General features: G+C 60.6%; 1 long non-coding RNA gene across 1 annotated transcript; it reads right to left on the bottom strand.

The window, feature by feature from the left end:
* Nucleotides 1–6,757: 6,757 nt before the first annotated feature.
* LOC121021781 (uncharacterized) lies at nt 6,758–8,308 on the bottom strand. The gene is made up of 2 exons (XR_005786680.1): nt 7,794–8,308; nt 6,758–7,186 (listed from the first exon to the last, which is right to left on the bottom strand). It is a non-coding gene; the product is annotated as an uncharacterized LOC121021781 (long non-coding RNA).
* Between the last annotated feature and the right edge of the window lie 7 nt (nt 8,309–8,315).

Here is an 8,315-nt window from a genome sequence, read left to right as displayed (position 1 = left end):
TGTGCTCTCGTGGCCCCAACTCCTGCTGGGTGGCCTCTGCTTTCCTGCAGCGGCGGGAACTCTGGGCCGCGGGTTCCATGGAAACAGGAGGGGCGGGCTCGCTCATCCATCCCTTCACAGAGCACCGACTGCCTGCGGGCTCTGCGCCACACGTGGCTCTAGGCACTTGGGCGTGTGGGCTGATACCGTCCCCCAAAGATGTCAGGTTCTCACCCCCGGGCCTTGCAAATGTGGCCTCAGATGGCAGAGAAGAGGTCTTCGAGCTGTGACAGGTTAAGGCTGAGGTGAGAAGCTCATGCGTGGCTGGGGTGGGCCCCGAATGCCGTCCCGAGGGGCCTTACAGAGACGGGAGCCCCTGCAGCGGGGGAAGCAGGGAGGGGCCTCCTCCAGAGCCCCAGGAAGGGGGTCGGCGGGGCCGGACCAGCAACGATTCCACCAGCAACCCCAGGTCTGCCCTCTGGCCTCACAAGCGAGACAATGCGTCTCTGTTTTGGTACAGCAGCTGCAGGAGACAGGCCAGCGCCCTAAGCAACCTTCCCGCCCTCCGCCTTCCAGTGTGGGCAGGACCGTGAAATCGAGGAAAGCACAGGTAAGTGCCGCCACCAAAGTGCAGGGCTGTGTGTCCACGGGGCACGGGGGCTGCCGGCCGTTGTCCCTGCCCGCGGGCGCTGAGGCCGAACCCCGTGGCGATGTCGTGGACGCTGCTGGGCAGTCGGTGCCGCTCCCTGCCCTGGGGCCTCATCAGATGCGGGCTGGGGACCCCGCGGGTGGAGCGAGCCCCCTGAAGGGGACACAGCCTCCTTCGGAGTTGCCCTCACACCTCGGCCAGAACTGACATCTTCTGCCGAGAGCTGCCGAGGCCCGAAGCCCAGAATCCCCAAAACAGAAGTGGCCAGAGGGTGGTGTGGATGCTGGCCAGGCGGCTGCTCAAGGTGACAGGGGCGGGCAGACGCAGGGGAGACACCAGGATGGCCCACGTCACCCTGCAGCCAGGCGGTCCCACGGGGTCCAGATGGTGACGTGGAGCCTGGGTGCGGCGGCCGCGGGTGGGCCCGGGAGGCCCACAGCCATGGAGGATGGGGCGGAGCCTGAGCCCAGTTCCCCCACTGACTGCAAGGCCAGGTCCCGGCTCCGGCCCGGGGACGGCCGCCCACGCTGCTGTGGGGTCCGCGGGTCCCCGTGTCATTGTGCAGGTGCCAAGGTCATCAGGGGATTCCCACACTTTTTTCAGGTGTTTCGAGTACAAAACCACGGAGAGAGGGGTTCCCAGGCAGCCCTGTGGCCCTCCTGGCCCAGCCACCGTCAAGCATCCCAGGAGAGTCTGCATTGGGCCTTGCTTGCTTTGTGGGAGTCCCAGGAACATGTGATTCCTCATGAGGGGCCGGCGTGTGGAGAGGACCCGAGTGGGGCCAGGCCTGGGGGTGCCCGTGGGGCGCAAGCCACGTGTGTCGCTCGCTGAGACCCAGAGCGAAGCCGCCCACCCCACCTAGATGCGTCTCCCCCCGGGCACCTGCCCTCCCGTGTCCTCTGCACAGAGACTCGGCCCTCGGGGACTGGGGCTCAGCCGCTGTGGGACTGGGGTGGGGTTGCCTCGAGGACCCTGGGGCTTCATGGGCAAGTCCAAAGGCCTTGTGCCCGAGGAGGGGTCTCTGAAGGCGGCCGCTCAGGTCTGAGACCCCAGGGAAGGCACCCTCTGGGACGCGTCCAGGGCAGCAGAGCTGAGGCCAAAGACGGTCTGCTTGGCCACCCAGGGGCTCCTGCTGCCCACCGGTCCCGGCGCCGCCTCCAGCCTGGGTCCCGACCCTCCCAGAGGCCCGGGTCTCCGGGGTGGACCCGCTGTCCAGAGGGGGAGGCCGGGCACACAGGAGACCCAGCACCCCGTGCTGAGCAGTGGGAGTGCAGCCACGAAGAGACACACGATTCCAATTTCCTGGAGCCTGCGCTAATGAAGCAAAGAAGAAAAATCACGTGATCGCTGTATAGAAAAACATCTGAGAACATTCAGTGTTCATCCATGAAAAAACTCTCAGCAGACTAAGAATAGAAAGGCATTTCCTTGACTGAACAAGAGTTTGCTCAAAAAACCTTCAGCAAATATAATCCCAAACAGTAAAACAGAAGACATTCCCCGTAAGACAGGAATGGTAAGCATGCCTTCCAAAACGTCTTCTCTTCTCAGTGCGGTAGGGGAGTAACCGCTGTCCTATCATTCCTGAGAGAGACAGAGACAGACAGAGACAGAGACAGAGAGGCAGAGACAGAGATAGATAGAGACAGACAGAGACAGAGGCAGAAACAGAGACCGAGAGATACAGACAGAGATAGAGACAGATAGAGAGACAGAGGCAGAGAGGCAGAGACAGACAGAGATAGAGACAGAGGCAGAGAGGCAGGGACAGACAGAGATAGAGACAGAGACAGAGGCAGAAGCAGAGACTGAGAGATACAGAGATAGAGACAGACAGACAGAGACAGGCAGAGACAGAGAAGCAGAGACAGAGACTGAGAGACAGACAGAGATAGAGACTCAGAGACAGAGACAGAGACCAAGAGACAGAGGGACAGAGATAGGAGATAGAAACAGAGACAGACAGTGACAGAGAGACAGAGATACAGAGACAGAGACAGAGGGAGATGGAGAGATAAGGAGTGGAAGGAAAAAGGAAAAGCAGATTATTCACAAATGGTATCATCATAGAAATTAGGGGAAAATGAACAGGATAAAGAATCAATAATAAAGACAAGACATAAAGGATAACGTGGAAACCCGGAAGCATTGTGCACACGTTACCAGAGGAAATAGCATGTAGCAAGTATGTTGGATGCAAATACGACGTACAGAATCGGCTACATCTCTGTGTCCCAGAACAAACACGTGAAAACCTGTACAAATCTAACAACAGATGCGAACTTCGTGGAGACGCTGATAAGGCTCTAGCTTCTCGGCACCACCGCGCTGACGGAGCGTGAGCCTGGGCGGCTGGCGAAGACGGTGCCCGCAAGGACCAGTCAGCACCCATCCGGTTTTGCTGCAGGACGCGGCAAGCTGCTGCAAATTCGCGGGGACGCTCGCGGCACAGGACAGCCAGACGGAGCGGGTGGGGAGCTGTCCCCGTCGGAGCCGACAAGGGGCGGGTGGGGAGCGAGAACAGACGCGTGATCCGACACGCAGGGACGCCGCAGAGGGCCTTCTCGGTGGACGTCTCGGGAAAATCAGCTGTGGCTTAAGAAAAGAGTCTCGCGTCCGGGCAGAAATGCTGGGTAGAAGACGTACAGGAGCAAGCACCTAGGTCCCTAGGGGAGCAGGGCTTTCCGAAACAAGCCAGAAAGGGCAGAAAGCGTCAAGGCAGAGGCTGGTACGTTGAGCAGCCGTGAACTGAAGAATGCGCACTCATCGAGACACACGCAGGCTGCAGAGACCAGGCGTGGGGCCGGGACGAAGCGCTCACGTTCAGATGACGTCAAGGACGCCGAGCCGTCAATGAGGAAAACACCAAGGGCCCGGGAGCACACGCCGTCCAGCCTCATCGGTAACGACGGCCCCCAGGAGCAAGTCAGGACACCGGCCGTGTCACTCCCTACGGAGACCAAAGTCAGCAAAAACCGAGCGACTTCTCGCTCGGGGTCGTGGTACGAACGGCGGTATCGTCAGAGAGGGAGGAGCGGACCAGACCGAGGCTCGGCGGGAGCTGCCCCTCGAGCTGCCGGGGCACTTTCTTCCAGACCCTGAAGAACCAGCAGAGCCTCGCGTGGACCAGCGTGGCTTCCACCTCCTGTAGTGAAGTCATCTCCCTGCGGTGCGCACCCACAAGTGCGGAACCGGACCCGTGGCCCCAGAAAACCGTTTCTCTTCCTTCTCAGGCCCGTCCTCAGGAAGAGTAATGTACCGTCCCCAGACTCCATTCCTGCCCCTCCGACTACACACGGGCTGCCCGCAGGGCCCTCGGAGGCCGGAGTCCGGAGCCGCCTGTGCTCCCAGCGCCCCCAGCGGAGAGACCCAGCGCGGGTTGTGAGAACTGTACCCCTTACCTCCTGATACCCTCGGCCGGCCTCTGCAGCCTGCGTGTGTCACCGGCCCCCGGTTGCCCGTGGAGAGATGGGGCTACTTCCTTGTTGATCGGAGCGTCCCCTTCTCTGTGGGGCAAGTCGCGGGGAGGTGGATCTTAGGGTGGTGGGCACCCCAGCGGGCCGGGGCCTCGGGTGCTCCTGGGGAGCAGGCAGTGGACCACTCGCTGGGTGGGGCCGGGCCAGGGGGTCCGGGCGCTCTCCCATCTCCCCCCTGCACCGTGGGGCTGGGCTCATCGCGGTCCCTAAGGCCCGAGCCCTCCGACGGGCTAAGGCCGCGCGTCGTCAGGACAGAGGAAACAAACACGCCAGCCCACGTGCTCCTCCCTCCACCCGTGTCTACACGGCGGCCTGCCCTGCCCCCACTGCACCCCAGCACGGCCTCGCGCAGCCAGGCCTGCACCGCTCCAGTCCCCGGAGCCACCCGGCAGAGGCCCCAGCCGCCGGCACCCTCCCAGGCAGCCGGCAGGGCAGCCCCCACTAGGGCCCGTGGCACACCACGCCAAGCCGCCTCCGGATGGGCGGTGGCTGCGCTCACTGCCGTCTGCCCCCCCCTCCCCCCCAGCGCAGGTAGCTCCGCCAGGGCCTGGCCCTGAGCAGCTGTACGAGTCCAGGAGGGAGTGCGGCCAGCCTCTCCTCTCTGCGAGGAGCACCGGTCTGGGGGTCTGGCCTGCCTGCTCCCCTCACTCCACGGATCCAGCTAACCGTCAGGAGCAGGTTAGTTTGAGTCCGTTTGCTGTGCGGTTGGTGTTTCTGTCTTAGACGTACTCTGGAGAGGTGGGCCTCTGCTCCTTGCGCAAGAGTGTTTATTTTTTTTAAGTTTATTTGTTTTGAGAGAGAGAGAGAGAGAGAGAGAGAGTGTGTGTGTGGGAGGGGGGAGAGAGAGAGCACAAGCACACACAGCAGGGGAGGGGCAGAGGGAGAGCCAGAACCCCAAGCAGGCTCCGTGCTGTCAGCACAGAGCCCAACGTGGGGCTCGATCTCACAACCATGAGATCGTGACCTGAACTGATATCAAGGGTTGGACGCTTAGCCGACTGAGCCACCCAGGTGCCCCAAAAAGTATGTTTTTTGATGCCCGGGTCTGCCGCACCACGTGCGAAGCCACGAACACAAACCCGTGAGCCAGCAAGACGGGCGCGCTGCTCTCCAGGACCTGCCAGCCTTCACCCAACAGGGTGCCCCGCAAGGGCGGCCCTCAGGGCCTCCAGGGCTGACAGCCTGTCCAGTGCCCATCTTCCTAGAGCCTCGGGAGGAGACCCCCTAGTGGGGCCGTGGGCCTTCTCCCCCACCCACCACAAGCGGCGTGCGGGGCTTGGGGGCGGCCCCCGGCCACGGGGTCGGCTCTCGGGGAGGCCTCACTGTGTCTCCGCAGCGTGGACCCTCTGCTTCTCTGCCTGCACCTGGACATGTGTGCGCGTGTCCGTCCACCTGTGGGCCAAGGTTGTCTCTATGTGCAACATCTTACCCAAGACTGTAATGTTTATAATTTAGTGAACTGGTACCATGAGCCTTTCCAGGCAGGACCACAAAATTAGCAAAGTCCTTTGCATTATCTTCCTCAAAAACTTTATTCATAAATCAAAGGCGCAAGGATTCATCACCCAGATGGTTCTGTCAGGACTAGCCCATCCAAGAGAATGCACCGCAAGACATATATAAAACTAGATTTTCTAATAGTCACATTAAAACAAAAACAAAAACAAAAACGAGCGCCTGGGCGGCTCGGTTGAGCGTCCGACTTCAGCACAGGTCATGATCTCATGGTCCAGGAGCTCAAGACCCACATTGGGCTCTGTGCTGACAGGTCAGAGCCCAGAGCCTGCTTCTCATTCTGTGTCTCCCTCTCTCTCTCTGCCCCTCCCCTGCTGGCGCTCTGTCTCCCTCTCTTTCTCTCAAAAATAAACATAAAAATAAATAAATAAAAGCCCAAAAAGAAACAGATGTCGTTAGCTTTAATAATATGCCATTTAAGCCAACGTACCCCAAGTGTAATTTTGGCCAAAATGTAACCGAAATGTAAAGTTGTTGCCAAGATGCTCTGCGTCCCTTGCCCTGCGCTGTGTCCTTCCACATGTCTGCGGAGGGCAGGTTTCAGGGGCCCCACAGGCCCGGCGGTTGGCGGCCACCAGCTGGACACCCAGGCCCAGACTTGCCATGTCACAGTCAGGTGCTGCCTTGCCCAAGTCAGCCCACGTCTGTCCTATATGGCCCTGGGTTGCAGGATGTGTGGGGTCCAGGGGCAGGGGGGTATTGGGAGAGGGAAGGACACCTCAGGTCCCTGCACGTCTCCTGGGGGCCGAGCCCCTGACGTGCCTGAAAACCCGTGTGCCCTCCAGCCCCACCTGCAGTTGGAGGGGAAGCCGTGAGGGGGACAGGAGGTAGAAGGGTCACCACAGGATAGGGCGGGAACGGAAGGTAGGACCAGCCTGTCCTTCGGGAGCAAAGTCTCTGGCCCCCAGGTTAACGGCCAAACCCCCCCGGCTTCCCCCCCAGCGGGGGGGGGGGGGGGGGGGGGGGGGTCCTGCGTCCTGGACCCCGTGAGAAGGATGGTCCTCACACTGTCCTCGTCCACACCAGAGGACTGAGGTCACAGGGAAACAGCCACTTTGAGTCTACGGAGACAGAGGGTCACTGGCACCCAGAAACTGGCAGAAACACCTGATGGTCATTTTCACGAGTTGACGAAGGCTGAGCAAGGACAGACTCCGCATCTTCACGGTTTTGCCTCCAGGAACCATACCAGGTTCTCCTGGTGAGGATGCAAACGCCTCCACCTGAGAGGAGGGCTCGGTCCCCACGGTGACTGGTCCCCATCAGGGCAGGCCTGGGCTGAGTGTGGGACACCGTGCCCCGGAGGAAAGGTCCCAGACGCTCCGTCCCGCACGTGTGGCCGCCTGCAGACACAGGGACGCCCAGAGCCAGAAGGGGAGACGACACGGCCTCTGAGCCCTGGTGCCGAGGCCACCGGCAAGCGCAGCCTGTCTCTGGCCAAAAGAACACAAAGCCCATCAGAAAGGCCTTCCTCGCCCGGTGCCACTTACCCCGCACAGGTGTCCGGCTTTCAACATGAGCCACAAGATACACCGCCATCTGGGAAACGCCACCACCAGACAAGACTCTACGAGACACAGCAGGGATTTTAGAATTTGGGGACTGGGATTTGCTTTTTATCACTCTCAGTTTTTAACAGTTTGGCAGAGAGAGGGAGAGAGAGAGAATCCCAAGCAGGCTCCGATCTGTCAGTGCAGAGCCCTACTCGGGGATCCATCCCACGAACCGTGAGATCGTGACCCGAGCCAGAATCAAGAGCCGGACATTGACCCGATGGAGCCACCCAGGTGCCCCTGGGGCCTGGGATTTAAGATGCCAGTGATGAGCGTGTGAGGGGCTCTGGTGGGAAAAGTAGACGGAATCGGTGGCCTGGAGCAGGGAAGCCCCAGGACACCATGGACCCACACACGCGCAGCTAAGAATTCCAGGAGGAGGAGGGAAGAAGGGAGAGGACCCATTTGCCGTGAAAGTGCCTGGAATCTTCCAGAGTTAATGAGACTCAAACCACAAACCAGGAAGCTCGGGGCACCACCAGCAGAATGAACCCCCCCAAGACAGACACCTCAGCAAACCCTACTCCAGCTGGAGAACAGGAGGCGGGGAGGACGCGTGAGGAGCCGTCGGACGAACACGCCAGCTTCCCTCCAGAAGCCAGCATGGGGACCCCAGCTCACCTCCCGAGCCCGTGGCTCCAGGCCTTCCCGGAGGGACCTCGCACACGTCCCAGAGCCCTCCTTGAGGACAACGGGGTCGGGAAACCACGACCAGAGGAGCCTGGGGAGACATGGCAGTAGACCTGTGTCTGTTCGTGTGTGTCCGTCAGTCTGTCCATGTCTCTGTGTCCGTTTCTACGTGCGTCTGTCTGTGTCCACGTCCGTGTGCGAGCCTCCCAGGAGGTGCAGGGCGTCTAGTCTGAAGGGCCCTCTTGCAGCCTTGGTTCAGAGGTTCAATTGTATGTTCAATTGTGTGTAAGACCATACAATTGACGCAGGAACCATTTCCATTAAAACAATTTCCACGATACGTGGACAGAGCAAGGTCATGTCCAGGGTCATGCGGAGGCGCGCTCAGGTGCACGCGCTCCCGGTCGGGTCTGTGTCTGCTGTGCTTATGGCCTCCAAACAGCGTGTCTCCCCAAGTGAGCACTGGTGCTAAGTAGGTGAGGTGGGTGCGTGCACTGGCCGCTTACCCCCGCG

This window comes from Herpailurus yagouaroundi, unplaced genomic scaffold, assembly GCF_014898765.1.
Source record: "Herpailurus yagouaroundi ecotype Mexico unplaced genomic scaffold, PumYag 321, whole genome shotgun sequence".
Lineage (NCBI taxonomy): Eukaryota > Metazoa > Chordata > Mammalia > Carnivora > Felidae > Herpailurus > Herpailurus yagouaroundi.
The sequence above is the reverse complement of the archived record's forward strand: the minus strand, read 5'-3'. Positions and strand labels throughout refer to the sequence as shown.